Source organism: Lissotriton vulgaris, chromosome 12 (genome assembly GCF_964263255.1).
Source record: "Lissotriton vulgaris chromosome 12, aLisVul1.2, whole genome shotgun sequence".
NCBI classification, from domain to species: Eukaryota; Metazoa; Chordata; class Amphibia; order Caudata; family Salamandridae; genus Lissotriton; species Lissotriton vulgaris.
In genome coordinates, this window is record NC_141700.1 from 748086618 (window position 1) to 748105152 (window position 18535).

Genomic DNA, 18535 nt, shown 5'->3' on the forward strand with positions numbered 1-18535 from the left:
GTAACCAGCCATTACAAGCCCTTAGATAGTATCCCGAAACAAGTCTTAATAGCTGAGCAACCGCTACTGTACACGGCACTACTAGCTGGCTGTCCAGATACGGGATATTGTTGGCCAAATCTTCTTCCTGAAAGTCATTTTCTAGTCCCACCACAGGTTCATATTTGCGATTAAAATCACCTCCCACTATTTTCAATGCCTTTGCCTAAATTGTGCTTAAAAAGTTATCTAGCTGCTCAATTGCACTTGATTGTTTACTTGTGTGGTATGGTCTAGAATATATATTTATTATATAGACTTCCTTTTTATCGGGTGTTTGAAGTTTTACTCCCAGGATGTCTTCAGAGCATATATCTTACTTTGAAAAAGGACAAAAGGGCCCCTGACTAACAGATTGAACCCTGTCAAGGAGAACAGTACTATTGGGAAACAAGCTGCACCGGGTTCAGTGCTAAATATTTTAGCTGAAACTCATGACCAAGCAACCGTTATTCAATCAAAATATTTAAAAAATATATATTTTTGATTTATTATTGTTATATATTATTAAATTCATTTTTCAAAACATTTTACAGACAAAACAATTATTTACATGAAAAAAATCAATATATACACATTATTGGATCAGAACATGATTATTCGTAAATTATCAAACCACTGATTAATACATAACAAGAGACCCTACTTAAATCTACATCCTCAATTGGGGTACAATTGTGGATTGTTAAACACTCAATTAGGTATAATATGTAGATAAAAGAGATGGAAACAAGATGATATTATAAATTCAATCTCTAAACATTGGTCTAGATAGTTGGCTACCAACGCGTTTCGGCAGAGCCTTTGTCAGGGTTTTCTTTAACAGTGGTTGCTGTAAAAAAATATTTTAAAAAGGGGGAACTGTGTTTAATAAACATTTCAATATTTACGGTCAGAAAAAATCCAATACCATAAGGTCCAAATGAGTTTACAACTATAATGCTAGATATGTGTCTAAACAAACTAGCACCTGAAATTGACATTTTTTGATACTTATTGATACTTTGATCATTTGAGCTTTATATACAACCATGAAAGTGTCCACAAGCGATTAGTGCTATACATCAGAAACAGTTAAAATCAAGGAAAGAAAAAGACCAACCACCAATTCATGATCCAAAAAGTGTAAATTCAAACACAACATTTCTGAAGATAAAAACCTCATAGATGGAAGCTCGTAGATGGACATGGTAGATGAAATATCAAATTTGAATAAAAGGTTAACCCTATGTATTTTGAAAAAAGTACTCACCCAATGTTAACTGCTCTTTATTATATACGATCGATTCTGCTTTATCTTCTGATTCAAAAAGTATATCTACATAAGAAAGACGAGGGCACAGATATATGGTTGTCACATATATATGCATGTCCTTTGAGAAAAGGATCACATCTGCCTATATTTATCAGGCACTTGATCTAAACTTCGTGATAGTTACTGTTACTAAGTTGTCATTACTGCTACTAGCGATAGTCCGAGCAGTGAATTAATCATAGGGTAGAGCAGCGTGACTTTTCAAGGGTATTTCTATAACGCCTAACCTGATTATTGTTTGAGAACCATACAAATGTCCAAAGCCTGGATTCAGTAAAACAGGTATATATCAATAGAGAGACGGGCTATGTCTGCTCGTACCTGAATTTGGACAATAATCATCACTCCATAGTGATTATCTGTGTTGCATGGATTTCACCAATTTTGTCACCTGATTGCCTGAGGATAAGGAGAAGGTCAAAATATGACTGTTTTTTTCATCGTGGCCTACAAATCGTTAGACCCAAACAAAACCGGGGAGTGATATTACCTTCAACTGAGCCTCCTGGCGCTCTCGGCGTGTGGCGTGACGCTCAAGCTGCCAGCGCTGATGGGGGATGTAGTCCCCAGCAGGCGAGAGTCAGTGGTGGCACTCAGGCAGCACTCGGCCTCTAGCGGCAGATACAGTGACTTTTCACAAGGCATTTGATCTGAGAATGACATGTAACTATTGTTTTAGAGCATGTGGGGACTTTTATTATCGTATTAAAAAGCAGGTTGTGCTGGGGCATGGAATCTCCAGAAGTGGAGCAGTGTTTTTTTCACACCTTTTCCTTCCAAGTTATTAAATGTGGTGAAATTAGCTAGGGGCTAGCATGGCGCTCCGATGGCACTCACAATTAACCAGGCAAAATTTAACACAGTACGTTTACCACAGATTTGTTTGAGTATTGTAATGGACAGATGGCCTTAATGCTTGGGAATGGGATATATATGTTTTTGAAGGTGTTTGTGTCACTTTGGCTTAACGATACACGCCTGCAATAACAAGCATAAATTATCTCCTCATCCCCCTAAGTGGTGTATATCCCCCAATTGCAATTAAAAGTAACTGTTGCCATTTTCCAAACAAATGTATGAAATGCATAGAGTTCATAGGAGTCAGAGGATTGAAAAGCGGCTTCTCCTCTCTTAATTCTTGCAAATGAGTTGTGCGGTACTACACTCTGCCAGCTTGGGGAACCCCATGGAATTCGGAGGAGTTTTTTTGCCACTCCGCAAAATTCCGCGGAGTGAAATTCCACGAGATCTGCCCAGGCCTAGCCTACACTCTATGCTAATCTCTGTATGCCACTCCACCCCACTTTACTCCTTTTTACTCTATGACACAGTTCTCAACTCTACTCCACTGTACTCCACTACTCCAATGTGTGCAACTCCACTCAATGCCATTCAACTCTATGACACTTTATGCCACTCCACTCTGCCACACTCTACAACAGTCTACAGTACTGTATGCCACTCTACTTTACAAGACTCAATTCCCCTGTATGCCATTCCACTCTACTGTAGTCTACAACACTTTCCAAATCTCTACGACACACAATTCCACTCTATTGTAGGACATGCTACTCCAATGTATAACACTCTAATAAACTCTAAGCTACTGTACTCTTCGACATGCCACTTTACTGTATGATACTTTAATCCACTCTACGCTACACCATTCCACTCCACTCCACACTATGACAATGTACACAACTCTACACCACTGTGTGATACTCCACTCTTCGCAACTCCACTCTAAAACACTCTACTACACTCTATGCCACTCTATGTCCCTTGATGTCCCTTGAGTATTACCAAGGGACATCGAGACCGCTCTTCATAAATGGAAGATAATGTACTCGCTGGGATAACAAAAATATATCTGCAATGATAGATATAACTCCTTAAATCTATACTGAGTCAGAGTCATCTCACTGTTTGGGGCTACAATCACCATAATACTAACCTCTGCTTTTAGAACGCACGGCCTGCTATACAGGCCATTGCGGGACTCAACCACCTTATATAATATGATTGTCAAAAACCATCGAAGGCCTCTATGCCACTCTATGACACTCTACTTCACTATATTCCCATCCACTCTACGCTATTCTACTACACTGTATGATGCTGTATGACACACCACTTCACTCTCTCTGACATATCACCCCACTCGAGGAAACAGCACCCCACTGTACAATACTCTCCTCTACGACACCCCACTAGATGCTACTCCACTCTACAACACTCCACCCTACTCCACTCTATGCCGCTCCACTGTAAAACACTCTAAATGTGCATGCCAGCATTTGTAAAGCTCATAGCTACCTCCTACAGAGATATCCCGGCACTTGGGGCCATTGCGAAGATTAAACAAGCTATTGCCCAGCGTCACATGGTGCTGGGCTAACCTGCCGCCGGAGCCGGGGATCGAACCGTAAATCCTGTGATCCACTTTACTCTACTCCACTGTATACCAGTCTGTCATACTCTACTTGACAACACTCCACTTGACCACACTCCACTCAATAGCACTCTTCTGAACATCACAAGACTGTCCGACACTACAGTGTATGAGACTCCAATATACGATTGTCGACTCCACTCTATGGCATGCCACTATACTCTATGACATTCCATTTCACTCTACGCCACTTCACTCTACAAGACCCTACTCCACTAAATGCCTATCCACTCTACAAACCTCTACTTCACTGTATTACAGTCTATGAAACTTTACTCGACAACACTCCACCTGATAACAGGACACTCCTCTGAATGTCACACCACTGTCCATCGCTACAGTGCACAACACTCTACTCTAGGACAGTCCACTCCACTCTATGCCTTCACGATGCACTGGCTATACCCTTTCATATTACATCACTTATACTATCTTAATGTATAGCATTTAAAAGAACACTGATACCGTATCAAATTACATCATTTGTGAGAACACTGCATTGCAGAGTGGCGAGGTACAGTTTTGTCACTGTGGCTTATGAGTTGGCAACACTGTGTAAGGGGTTGCGCGAGTTAGAGTTATTTGATGGGGGCGCATTAGTTATTTGATATAACTATAACCTTAGAATTTCTAATGTTTTCGTGGTTTAAGTGTGGTTTGTAAAGAAAGCATGAATAAAGTTTTCCTAAAGATAATCTATTCTTAACCTTTGTTTTTTTCATTGACTTTATAAGTACATGCACCAATGTATCTGCTGTGTGAACAATGATGGCAGATACTTATTTTTGTCACCAATGAGGACATTTAATGTTGGCCTGCTTGGCCCTCATCCTTAACTTAACAATTATGTCAAGGTTTTTCTCACTTAACATAATGTGTTAGTTTTAAGATGGCGCTTTGTGCCCTGAACCTCCCTCGTTCCCTCAGCAATCATCACACAGGATGGATGTGGGAAAGGGAGCAATCAGAGCCATCCTCTGCCCCTCGCCTGCCCCTCCCTCGGGGACCCTGGCTCCCATAAAAGGTCTCAGGCAGCCTCGTGCGAGGCATGAACCTGCCGCGGCTGAGTTCAGTGATGCGCAGAGGCTGAGCACCTTTATCAGGGGTTCACTGAGTCCGGCTCACATTCGGGGCCATCAATCAGGGCTTTATTTCTCTGTGGGCCGCCAGGCTTGGCTTTGACTGAACTTTGGCCAAGACGACGGACGCAGTAAATCCACACGAGTGAAGTCACACATAGACCACAAGATATGAAAGCAAGCCCTCCCACGTCTGACCGCAGACACACGCCCTCTAGCGGTCCATTCAGACCGCCGGGCCAGAGGTGCAATGGGTGAAGTGTATGTCCGCACCACCCGCAGCATGACCTTCGGGCTCTGTACCAAGCCTCGCTTCCGGTTTGGCACGAGGATGCTCCTGCTGCTCTGGTGCTTGAAGCTGGTGTATCTTGAGCAGGGCGCAGTGCCCGGATGTCAGCTGAAGAGGGACAGAGTGAGCGGATTCTCAAGAGATGGCGACATCCTGCTGGGAGGGATCTTCCGTGTCCACTTCTCAGCGCTGCAGCCACAGATCACCTTCAGAGAGGAGCCTACTGCAGCCACGTGCCAGACGTAAGCAAACCACCTCTCGCGAGAACCAGGTTTTGTGTTCTTGCTTGAGTATGCACCAAAGTTCTTACAAGCGACCAATGCACAGCTCTGTCCGGCATCAGGCGTGAAATTTGAGGAGCAAGGTCATGTTGGCGATGTGCAATCTTTTAATTCACTTTTCAAAGTTTTTACTTTTTACATGTGCGCGCATTAGCTCACTAGTCACATGATATTTTGGGACTGCAGTTGCTGGATGAATCACATATTGTCCCTACAATAAAGGCATGCACCAAGCAGAATCATCTATGTGTATTAACATGGCGCATTGGTAGTTTTTGAAAGCAGATGGTGATTCGCTGTGATTGGCTGGTTAATGTCACTAAATTAAATACCCACCTTGAAACGATCTCTTCCCTCAAGTCCTGTGCACCAACCAATCACATCCAAGCACAGTAGGACACTCTCACAAACAAAGTGCTATTGCACGGTTTCACTATTTATAGAAACAGAGGTAACTGTCAACAGTCATAGTGCTACTTTTTGTACGTTTTGCAATATATGTTTATTTCTGAAGCATTTTGTTTTCAGAAAAAACAGATAATTGATAATTTATAAAACGTGATAGTTGCTGATTCACTCATTAGGATAACAAATGTTTTGTTTACGGATCCAGGGTCAGCGCTAGGCATGGGCAGCGTGGGCAGCTGCACAGGGCCTCGCACTCAGCCCACCAGCATGGGGCCACGCACCAGTGATGTGGCCTATTGTTTCCCTGGTGATCTATTACAAAGAAAGGTGTCGCCTGCAATTAAGGTCCATTGGAGGGGGCCCCCTCCCTGGGCCTCTCATGGATGGTGTCTGGAGGCATAGGGGAGGGAGCCGGAGACGCTCCCTCAATTGCAATGAGACCATCACTGACACTGTTGGGGGCCCATTGTCCAGCATTTTGGCTCCCCCACAGTTTTAACTTTTAGACCACAATCAATTCTCACACCTATCGGACTGAAGGTGTGAGAAATGCTTGTGGAGTAAAAGTTAAAACTGTGGGGGCGCCAAAATGCTGGACAATGGCCCCCCACAGTGTCTGTGAATGGTCTCCTTGCAGGGGGCCACTTATCTAAATTAGAGGGGGCCTCGCAGGTTCCCTTTTAGCCCAGGGCCTCGCAGATCCTAGAACCGGCCGTGTATGGATCCAGTTTATTTCCAAAATCCCTGAGAGTATGAAAGTGCTTTAAGCGATCAGGAGCTCACAGCATTCGTGTTGGCGGTCTGTCAAAGGTGGAAGAGAGAGGTGGCCTTGGATTACACAAGGAACCTCAGGTCTTTTATTCTTTGCTTATACGGGACGCGAGACCCAGTTGGCCCTGGTACAACACCGAGGTGCTGCAGCTCCCTGCTTCCAGCTAAACATTGTTAAAACATGGATTCTGTGTCATAAACGTGTACTTTTTATTTTACCAGCCAAATTTGTGATGCATATGGCAATGCTGTAGTTGTTGTCAGTGTGCTTGATACAGCGCAAATAAGGCAACAGAGGTTACAGCAAAATATAAAATGAAAAAAGGGAAATCACAAAAACGCCAAGAAAGACGTGTAAAAAAGAGAAAAAACAGAGCCACTAATCACGTTATTAGCACAGGTAGATAGTACTGAACACCATGCTGAATTAATAAAATTGTGCATTTGTGCTAGGTAGTTCTGAAACAACAAGTTCAGCGCTCAGTTCATAAACAACATTGACACTAAACAAGGGTGCGAAATTTGATTTGCAGCGATCGGCTGTTGTAAACGTGTGTTTTTCAGTTAGTTGATGTAATCCTATTTTTTTACACCGGTTGGCTTGTGAAAATGGAAATGCGAGATGTGTACAGCATGGGTGCACATTTATGTGAAGTACTTCATAGGGGAAAAAGATAGTTCTAGTGAATTTCACTGGGTTTCTTATGGGAAGACCAGGAAATCCCCACATTAACTCTGAGCCAGTCTGTATTATGATTCCTGCAGGGCTGGCTATCCATCCATCCATCCATCCATCCATCCATCCATCCATCCATATATATATATATGTTCAAAATGTCCAAAGTCCAAACCCCTCAGTTTCGGCTGACCTGCAGCCATGCTCACACATAAAAAGCCAAGCAATGTTAGTGCCATAAGTAGTTTTGACATAAAGCACTTCAACTCGTATCAATGTTCATTACAAACGTGTCTGCTATTTTGTAATGATTAGGCATGTTATTACTCATAGCCTCAGGTGCAACAATGCTAATAATAAGAGTTTTACTGTTACAGAAGTAAAAGCTAAACATGATGAAAACATATGTATAGTACATGCATCAAAACATGATGATAATAGTTACAGAAATCGGCAATCAACAAATGTTGAGGCACTGTAACATGTGTAACCCAATGTGTGGGACAGTAGTGTTGGTTTAGAAAAATTCCTGTGGACCGTGTTTAAAGCAAACATAACAAAGCTGTGAGAAATCCTACGTATTAACATATATATATACATACACGTGTCACAGAGGAAGGGGAAGTCTCAAGACGGTCAGTAATTCTAGGCACGTGTCACCTACATGTACCCCATAGTGAGAGGCAGTCCCCATTGGGGTGGAAAGGGCAGGACTCCACAAAATACAAATTTGACATGTGTTTTGCTGTTATCGGAGAGGTATAGCTTCATCCACAAACAAGAGAGCAACCAGTGTAAGTCAAAACAAAGCCTTTTCGGACTTCGAGTGCTGCATAAGTTATGCAAAGAAAAAGCAAGGAACCCAAGTCTTAGGTGGAGAGCAGCTCCTTTATATGGAACACTCTACAACACCACCACTTCAACACTGTCGACCTCGAATGTCTGTTTTTCTAGCAGAGGTTGTCACCATAGGATAAGTACAGTGCCATCCATGCTGAGTCAGAAGAGAAAAAGTCTTTTGCAATTTTTACAGCAAAGTGGATAAGCATAAAATAGGCAAGTGTTGCTCACTGCAAACTGAAAAATGACAAAAGGATTCTACCACTCCAAGCACAGTATTACAGCTCTGAATTGGAAAAATGTCATCCAATGATTCCTGGCAGATCACTTAATCTCCCCGTGCCTAACAAAAATGAATGTGTGTCCTCATGTAACGAAACTGGTGCTCATGTAAAGCGCTCTGATACCGATGTCTAGGGTCTAGTTCACGCTATATACAACTAAAAAAAAAGCCTAGAATAAATAAAAGCAACTCGTGTCATTTGTTTTGCTCTTATTTGAGCTCGTCAAAGAGTTATAGCTTTGTACAGTAACACGAGCAAGCAGTAGAAGTCAAAACAAGGCCTTTTCAGACTTAAAGTGCAACCTAAATTTTGCAAAAAAGAAAGCAAGAAACCCTAGGTAGTTCCTAAGTTTTACGTGGAGAGCAGCATCTTTATATGGAACTCTCTAAAATGCAACCACCTACAATCCAAATCTGCTCACAGCAAATGTTTGTTTTTCCTGTAGTTTTAAATCATAGAATTAGCACATGCCATCCATGGTAAGCTAGAAAGTGACAAATACTTTTGCCATTTTTTCAGCAAAATCTTTAAGCATTGGACTAGCACGGGTCCATCCGCAGTGAGCTGAAAAATGATAAAAGCCTTTTGCTGTTCCAGGTACAGTATTACATTTTGGAATTGATAAATTCCATCCAATCAAACTTGGAATGAATATAAGCAACCCCTGACATGTTTTGCTCTTATTAGAGCTGCGCCAGAGTGGTGTAGCTTTGCCCAGACACAAGGGAGCAACCAGTTTAAGTCAAAACAATGCCCTTTAAGACTTACAGTTCTGCATAAATTATGCAAAAAACGAAAGAAAGGAACCCTGGGCAGTTCCCAAATTCTAGGTGGAAAGCTGCTCTCCATCAGGAGCTTCACATGAATAGTTGTTAATTTAAAATAGGAATGTTAAAACATGTTATGGTCTTAAAACATGAACATTAAAACGAATAAAAGAAGTTATTCAATCCAGAGATATGCTGTGTCACCCTATTAGTCAGCAATAATGGTATTCTGAAATAAAATATCCAAAGTAATGGTAGCCGAATTTTTTAGTTTGAATTAGTGATACACAATCAGCTTTCTTGTGGAATTAATTAACATGCTCGAATAGGACAGGAGTTTTATGGTCCATCTGGGGTAGTATCAATACAGTAGGTAGTAAAATCATCTCATGTGAGATGCCTAGCTGACCTTTAATTTAGACATAAATGTTGCAGGAAAATAGCATATAGGTTAGTTGTGTATGTTTACTTTGATATATTTGCATTCCCATAGGCAACTAAGCTGCCGAGTACTTAAGGATGTTCTATGAGTAAAAGAAAACAAAAAGCAATTGTGTGATTAGATTCATTAGTGAAGAAATTTCTAAATTCGTTAGCCAGCAGAAGGGTTAAATGTGGATTGCTCCACCGCACGCTCCTTCTTGAACTCATGGTGAAAGACTGTCAGGGCTTAGCTGGGTCAGTAAGATTAGAGGAGTTTGAGCTTCAGCTTTCCATACAATCATATTGTATTTGATTGTAATTGCATTTATATAGCGTTTACTACCCCTGACGAGGTGTTGAAGTGTTTTTTCGGCGACTAGCACGCTACTCCGGAACCCCTAAAGGATTAGTGGTGTATAAGTATAGTGAAAATAAGAAAGTGGTGGATATGTTAGTCAGTTATTTGGATTGAGAACAATAGTGGAGGGATAGAAGAGGGAAAAAGGTTTGCATTTATATAGTGCTTGCTACCATTGATGGGTGTTGATGCATTTTTTTTCTCGATATAATATTTTAATAAGTTTTACAACATGCAGGATGCATGAGACGGGCTTAAGAAAAAGGAGAAAGAGAGAGAAATGTGGATGGGTAGGGGTCCTAAGTGAGAGAAACAACAATATATTTTTTCAAAAAACATTTTTGAAGATTTTCAAAACAGAGAGAGGGGTGGAGAGATGTGGTGCATGTTTGTCTGTGTGTATGTAAATATTCCTCGTGAAATCCCACAGACACCTTACCATACACAACTGAGAGCACCAGTACCCGACTTTTTACCAGAAAATACATTTCTTACAGGAGTAACACCAAAAAACAAACCCCTGAAGTTACACCCCTGAAGACTGTACCAAAAACTAAAGCGAGAAACTGAAGCCAACAAAACTTGGTGAGAAAAGGAAAGGTAGACCCAAACCACAAAAGATCTGAAGGCAACAAGCAAATTAACCTGAAAATAGCTTTTAGAGAACGGGGGGGGGGGGGCTTCTGAAACACTGCAGTCAAAATGCCAAAGCCCCAGTAAACACTCTACAGCCAAGCAAAAAGGACAAAAAAAGAGGGTGAATTAAAACAACATTAATAATTTGTCGGTTCATATAAGAGTTATAAGTCAAGGGGTTGCTGCTTGTGCATTATTATAAAGGACCCTCTCTAAATTTACAAGAGATTCACCAACATTGGCATGAGGGTGCAGCGGGTCTGCAGGTCCTTTGGGCTACTGTACAGTTAATGAACTCTCAATGAGTCACTGCAGCAAGGGGTGTCTTTTTACTCTATAGTGTGCAAGTTTAACTTTCCATTGGTGTAATACTGAGATAGCTAAGGGGCTCATTATGATGGCAGAAGGACCACCACCCCCAGCCATGCGGAGGCGGTCCTTCCACCATTGGACCTCGATTTTCCCACCACCGAATGTGAAGAAATCCAATTCAGTCCACAGTGGACGCAAAGGCAGTCCACCCCGGAACTGCCACAGTCAATCATTGTGATTGCCTGGCGGACGGACAATGGGGGCCAAAATGGTGGCGATGCCTAGCGGGCACCATCCACCAAATTAGGATGAAGGCTGACATCGGCATTTCCCACCATGGAACGGCTGGTGGAGAATGCCTCTGGGGGCCTGTTGAGAGCCCCCCCCTTGTTTTGGGGGTGGTGTCTGTGCACTTGGAGGGTACCCATGGTACCCCCTACATTTCATTGCACCAAGTGACTGGCACCGTGTGGTGCTTGCCACGTATTGCAGAGAAATACACAATATGGCTTTTTAGCTTTGTGTCAGGTGCTGCTATGAGCAGCATCCGCCGCAATGTTAAAAACAAAAATGCGACCGCCACAGTGGCAGTGCATTCTAATTTGTGGTGCAGGACCGCCGCATGTTTGGCAGACGGTCCCATGCTTACACCAGGATGGCGGACGGACTCTAGCCCGTCTGCCATCCTAATAAGCCCCTAAGTAAGGATAGCAGCTGAAGTCCATGGACAAGATGCATGTCAGACGTTTGATGATAGATAGAGCAAACTCATCCTTTCATCTGCCTGCTGAAATAAAAACCATTGAGTTCAGTAACATCAATGTCTGTTGTTTATAGCTCTACAGAATGGTAGGTCTCGTTATAAAGAGCAATCAATCCAAAAGAAGTTATTAATAATACGTGAAACCTTACCATTGGACAATTCTAAATGTCGATATTTTAATATACATTTAATGCTAACTATTTTGATGATATGCAAATTAATATTGTAATATTTTTTGTTGCATTAATTTGTACAAATAATAATGTATACATAATTTGAGTAGATGTTAATTATATTAAATAAAACATGTTTTTATTGTAACTTAATAAAGTAAAATAGTAAAATAAATACCAATAAATAAAGCTTGTAATTTTAGAATATTTGCTAGTTTATTTTGTAACATAATTCAAATATGTGTAATGCTTTTTATGCTACAATGATAAGGTCATCATAACAAAATATGATGATACATTTTTATTTATCATGTGTATTGTATTAACCATCTTTGAAATGTTGGGCAAGTAAATGATGAAACTAAAATATATGCATTTTTACGATGTAGAAATTATATTTTGTTGTATATTTATATGTTATTCGTTTACAAATGAAAACAATTAGTAACAAAAATAGAAGATTTTTAATATGTTTAGTATTTAAATAAGTTCTATTTTTGGGGAATTGTTTAAAGTAACCCTATTAGTGTCCAACACCTTCTCCAAATTGGTATAGATTGGAGTGGAAATAGTAAATATAACCCTTTTAGTTCCCAACATTTTCCCTAAACTGGTTTTATATCGGGGTGGGAACAGTAAATGCAACCCCTTTATTGTCCAACGTCTTCTCCAAATTGGTTTAGATTGGAGTGGGAATAGTAAAAGTAACTCCTTTAGTGTCTAGCAGTTTCTTCAAATTAGTTTCTGTAGGATACGATTATTTTATTGAATGAATTTAGTGTGAAACCCTTTGTTTGAATTGTCTTTGTATGTTGTAGAGTGGGATTATGTTATTTAATTAGTATTGTTAGTGTTTAGAAATATAATAAAAAAGTAGTTGTATGTTTGTAATAAATAATATTATTAATTACATTTTTTCTTAGAAGGCATTTAACACATTTTTAAATTTTTATTCATGTTTTCAAAGTTTATTTGAGGTACATTTTTACATGTGTAAACATATATTTCTACTTGCAAATAAACATTTATATATATGAAATCTTTTTTAATTATTAAATAACAAAAGAGAATCATGTTGAAATAGTTTTGTATGTTGTGCATTTTACATGTTTTTTCTGTATTTTTTAACATTTTTAAAATGGTTTCATATACATATTTTCAACATCATTTCAACATAAACTTTTTCATTATATATTAAATAATTGTATATTATTTAATTTATACTTCACAAATAATGAACATTTTTACAATTTGTTTGAATGTTTAACATGTTCAATAAATAATGTTTTACATTTTTGTAGTACATTTATTCAATAGTCTCTTTTTAGTTTAATTTAGAGTCCCATTTTATTACCACTACTCTCTATTTTGTAGTATATTTTAAAACATTTTTATTCTATTTTCCAGGATCCAGGTCATGGTATGGTGCTGCTGTTCGTCCGAATACGAACGCTCTTTTGAAAGTTTATTTTTAGGGTTTTGAGGGTATGGAAGATGTAGTGGGGAGGTCTAGAGTTTAGTTATAGTGTTGTTTGAGGGTGGTTTGTAAGTTTAGGTGTGTTAGTTAATGTTTTTTTACCAGTGTGTAGTTTTGGGTTTTAATACACTGTTTTAGTAATGTGTTATTATATTATATTATGGTATTTTATATTATATTATATTATATTATATTATATTATATTATAATATAATACATAAAATTATTTTATATCGAATTATATTACTTATTTCATAATGATTGAGTGAAATATATATGTGTTTTTTTGTGAATGTAATGTTTTTGTGCAGGTGAATTTTCTGTTTTACTTTGCACGGTTTTCACTATGAATGTGTCCTATTGGTTTTGGGATTCACCAGCTTTTTAAAGAAAACCTATTTTGGTTTATGATAAACCAATATTTTCAAATTTGATTTCCTTTTTTTGGGATTTCCAGGAGCGTTAATTTTTTTGGAACACTTGGGGGCCAATTCAAATCTGGGTCAGAAAGCTCTCCGAGCAAGCCGGATCCGGAGTGTTTTCCGACCAAGCCGACCAAGCCTGCATTTCGACCGAGCGAGTACGATGTGGCCGCATTCTGCCGGACTCGGTTCGGTCGGACTCCTATAGAAGTCAACGGGAGCCAGTCGTACGATGAGTACATGGGCTCCAATTGAATGAATGGGTACGTCTCACCCAAGGGTGCCCCCAACAGTGGATACGCGTTGGTGCCATCCGCACTGGACATGCCTGTGTTGGGGAGACCCTTGGGTCTCCCCCTGTGTCTGAGTCGTAAGGCTGCGGGTGATGGGGGTCCGACACGGACCCTCAAAGGCAGCATCCGGAAACTTCGGCTCGATATGACTGTCCGACACACTGGCTCGGTCGGAATTCGCCTCCATTGCTCGGCAGGGCACGGTTTACTTGCGGACGAGGCGGACGGAGCAGTTTGGACCCAGAAACGATTCAGTTGGCAATTTTGCATTTCTCGCATCCTACTTGCTTGCTCATACAGCTGTAGGAGTTGGGCAGAGAACACGCGTACGGCTCGTACTTTTTACGGCCAGATCGAGTTTGGAAACCTTCCAAGCGAGATCGGAATTGTCCCCTTGGAGTTTTTTTAATTATAATTTTGGGCCTATTACGATGTTGGACCGTCTCGGAATTGGGACCGAAGACCTCCGGTCAGCCACCCTGGCCTCCTGATTAGAGTACGACTGCACACTGTTCGGTCTTATTCCGACATTTCCCTGTGGGAGCATTTATTACAGCCATAAAGCGGCCATGGTACATGCTCCCATAGGGAAATGGGAGGTGATGTTAACCCCTGCACCCCATGGCAGGCCACTCAAGGTGCCTGCCACGGGGTGCAATGATTAACAGGGGGGCATCATAGGTGCCCCTTTTGCCCCCAACCGGATGCAGCAGAGACAATGTGGTCCAGCTAGGGGTCCTAACACGCCATCCTGCAGGGTTTCTATGTCAGAAAGGCTGGCATGGAAACCCTGACGGAACCCATGCATCATAATCCCTAGGGCGGCAAGACTGTCTTGTGGGAGTACAGGGTGGCCTCCGACTGGCTGGCAGGCTCTTGAGCCCATAGGAAGCCATTCAGAATGACCCGCCAGTTTAGTTTCTGACCACCAGCATTGTAATGCGTCGGTCGAAAAGAAAACAGAGATGCGACTCGGAAAGGCTCCGACCGATCGTTGGAGCCTTTCGGGCCACATTGAAATCGGCCCTTAGTGTTGCTTTGCGGGATCTGTATTGGATTAGTTTTATTCTTGCATTTTTTGGTGGGCTCGTTGCATTGTATTTTTCTCATTTTTGGTGTATCATTATTTTTGGTTATTTGGATACAGAGAAGGATCTGCAGCTACAGAACAGTAAGCCATATTTATTTTATTTATTTTGGGTCAGAAATGTTATCGTTTATTATTTGTGTTATTATTATGTGATTGTTATTTGGAAATGTGTAGTTAAGTGTTGTATTTATTTTATGTGATGGATATAGATTTTTCTCTGAGCTTTTTCGGTGGTGAGGTAAAGATTGTCAGGCCCAGCTTCGCAGGATTCAGTTGCAGCAGAATAATGGCCCAGCTCCTGACATTACCAAGTCCCCTGATATGGGGTTACCTCCCAGGGTCTTCGAATTATCAGGTAAGGGAAAAGCAAGGGAAGGGGTCAGCCGGGACAAAGGCTCTAAAACAACATAAGCACAAAGGTTAAAGACAGTCAAGTAATCTACTCTCATGAATTCTCACTAAAAGACTAATTGGATGTACCTTTTTTGCCACTGCATAGCACCATGTACATGGGATCACATCATATGTTAATAAGATAACCTGAAATGAAAGCATTCAACATCATGAGCACCTCTCCATCCAATTCAATGTATAACTAATCAATAAAGGTGTGTTTCCCTACCCTGTTCCCTATTCACGCTGCCAAGAGTTATCATTCAGTAAACATCAGAGTTCTTGTTAATTGTTCAAAAGCATAATTCAAGGTTACTTCACCGTGAGTCTGCTAGCAGGTTCTTTATGTCCCTTATTCTGTCTAGCTAATTAAACGTATCCCATTATCCTTCCCAACCTGGAATAGTAAAGCAAGGCAAATAATATCAATGATAACGGTAATACGCGGTTGCGACTGCCTCTCTATTCCGCTACTGTTTAGAACACGAAAAGTACATAGTCAAATCAAATCAAATATCTTTATTTGGATATAACACAGATATCTTTAAAAGAATACAAAGTTCACATTGTGTACCAAATGTTAAAATAAAAAACAAGAAAAGCGATTGATTATAGACAATCGTTATAAAAATAGAGATCATTCACATCTTGAGCCTCCTTATTCCGTAGCATTTTAAAATAAAAATAAAAACACAAATATGTAATGAACCAAGAGGAAGATAGGTTAACACATAATATACAAAACTCTTCACCCCTTTTATGTTACTCTCGCTGTCGGTGGTATCATACATATAAAAACTACCCAATATTCTTAGGGGTACTGCTCATGCTCTTTTCATTATATCCTGCTTAGAATTTGGGGTATATTGTAAGGTGTATTAAATGATTAAAAAGGATAAGGGGGAAGCTTTATGGGACCTCTTTTGCTTAAAATTACGGTATGCTTGCTGAATGAAATTTGCTAGTCTTATATTTAAGACTGTGTTTTTAGGGTTCAAAGCCACAATGATGGCTTGCCTACAGGTCCGGGCACCCAGCCTATTCCATTCAACTTTAAGTTTGCACCTGCGTTGGGAATTAAAGAGTGGGCAAAGGCAGACCACATGCAACAGAGTTTCAGCTGTTTTACCACACCCTCTACAAGTTAGGTCTTCCACCGTGCGTCGCCAGGAAGGCAGGTCTTGCAGAAATCGCCAGTCACCCATTCTAATAGCAATAAGGCTACGTTTTAGGTACAGTGAGTATGTACAAGACAGGTAAGTGGCGGGGGCTAGCCGTCTGTACGAATTTACGAGAGCCCAAGCGTGACTACATTTCGCAAAGAGTGCTTTATCTGTGATAAGTGATTTCATTCTCACACATTTTTTAATGCCCATTTTAAATGCTGTCTGACTTGGTTTAAGGGCCCATAGGTCACTCGATGACATTTGATGAGTGGCATCCTTAAAAAGGCGACCAAACATTCCACCTGGATTTTTCTGGGTGATTTCTAGCCAGACTAGAGATTCTAATGTGCCTGGGTCCACTTGTCTCAAATTGTGACAGAGGTTTAGGTATGTGCCGACCTTGGAAGCCTCATAGTTTAGTAACCCCATCTCTAATCTTATCTGTGCTGCAGATGCAGAATTTGGCAGCTGGAGAAATCTTTTATATATTCTGGTTGTGTGTTGATTTAAAGCAATGTTCAATTTGCCCCTGAATATCTCTATACCGTATGATAGGGTAGGGCCAATTTTCGCTCTCATGACTTCCAAAAGAGGCGTTAGAGTAGGGCCTGAGAGATTTTTAGAGAGCTTAGCTAGTGACACCGCAAGGGTCGTAGCTTTAACTGCGATCTCATTGCGCTGTTTTATAAGATTACATCTGGAGTGCAGGTGGACACCTAGGTATTTGTACGACTGGCCTATAGCGAGGCTTGTGTTGTTAAATGACCACCCGCCACCGGCATGTCGTTTCTTACCAAAGAGGACAACTTGCGTTTTCTTGAGGTTGAATTCTAGTTGGTTCGTGGTCGTATAACTAAGCAATTTGTCGAGGAGCCTTTGCAGCCCGACCATGGTGAGGCTAAAGAGAACCAGGTCATCAGCGTACAGATGATTACTTAACCCCTTAAGCACTGCCGTCGGCCAACTGTCGTCACAAGCGCTACCTCCCCAGTGCTGCGCACGACCGTTGGCCGATGGGCCAGCGCTCGTTATTCGAACGTTCAGCACTGGGTAGGTCCTGGTCCCTGAGTTAGCAACAAACCCTGTCTTGTTCATCGGTATCAAGTTGTGTTCCTTTGCCCATAGCCTCAGGTCCTCCAAGAGGAGGCCTGCGTAATGCTTAGCCTCATTGGCCACGAGGGCAATGAGTCTGTAGTTGTTCGGCGAGGCGCAGGACCCTGATTTATAGATTGGGTGGATTATGGCTCCCTGCCATGAGTCAGGGATTGTTGCAGTTTTCAAAGCATAATTAAAATGGTTTGTTAGTGTCCCTGACCAGAAGGCTATGTCAGATTTAAACAGACTCTGTGGCAGGCCATTTGGGCCCGGTGCTCCGTCTGATCTTGCTTTTGTCACTGCTGTGGCAACTCTTTCTTGAGTCACCTCAAGGTCCTCGTTGACTGAATATGAGCACTCAGTCTCTCTTGGGGGGCTGTATCCTGTTGGTCCTGGATGTTCTGAAGACCTGAAGTGGTCAGTGAGGAATATTGCCCAGTCTGATTCTTGGATATTTGCTGATCCAAAGCTCGATGTTCTCGGGTTTGTGTGGCCCAAAATTTTCTTGAGTTTTTACTCTTACTCTTCCACACCAATTTGCACCAGAATTGGTTTTCGTGCGTCTGTTTATCTTTAATCCTCGCCAGCCTGAAAGACTTTTGGGCAGCTTGGTAGAGGTTTAAGCATTTGCTATTCCCCGGAGATTTTGTAGGTAACCGCAAAGCGTTGTTTCTAGCTTTGGGCCTGCTGTTTTGCTGGAAAAAGGTTGGTCAGGTGAGAGCAGAGCATCAGT

General features: G+C 41.1%; 1 protein-coding gene across 1 annotated transcript in view; it reads left to right on the forward strand.

The window, feature by feature from the left end:
- Nucleotides 1-5282: 5282 nt before the first annotated feature.
- The window catches only part of LOC147678563 (extracellular calcium-sensing receptor-like), a 62800-nt gene continuing 49547 nt past the window's right edge, over nucleotides 5283-18535 (forward strand). Inside the window, exon 1 of the mRNA XM_086946601.1 lies at nucleotides 5283-5416. The gene's annotated coding sequence lies outside the window, so the exon portion shown is untranslated. The remainder of the gene's footprint in view (nucleotides 5417-18535) is intronic.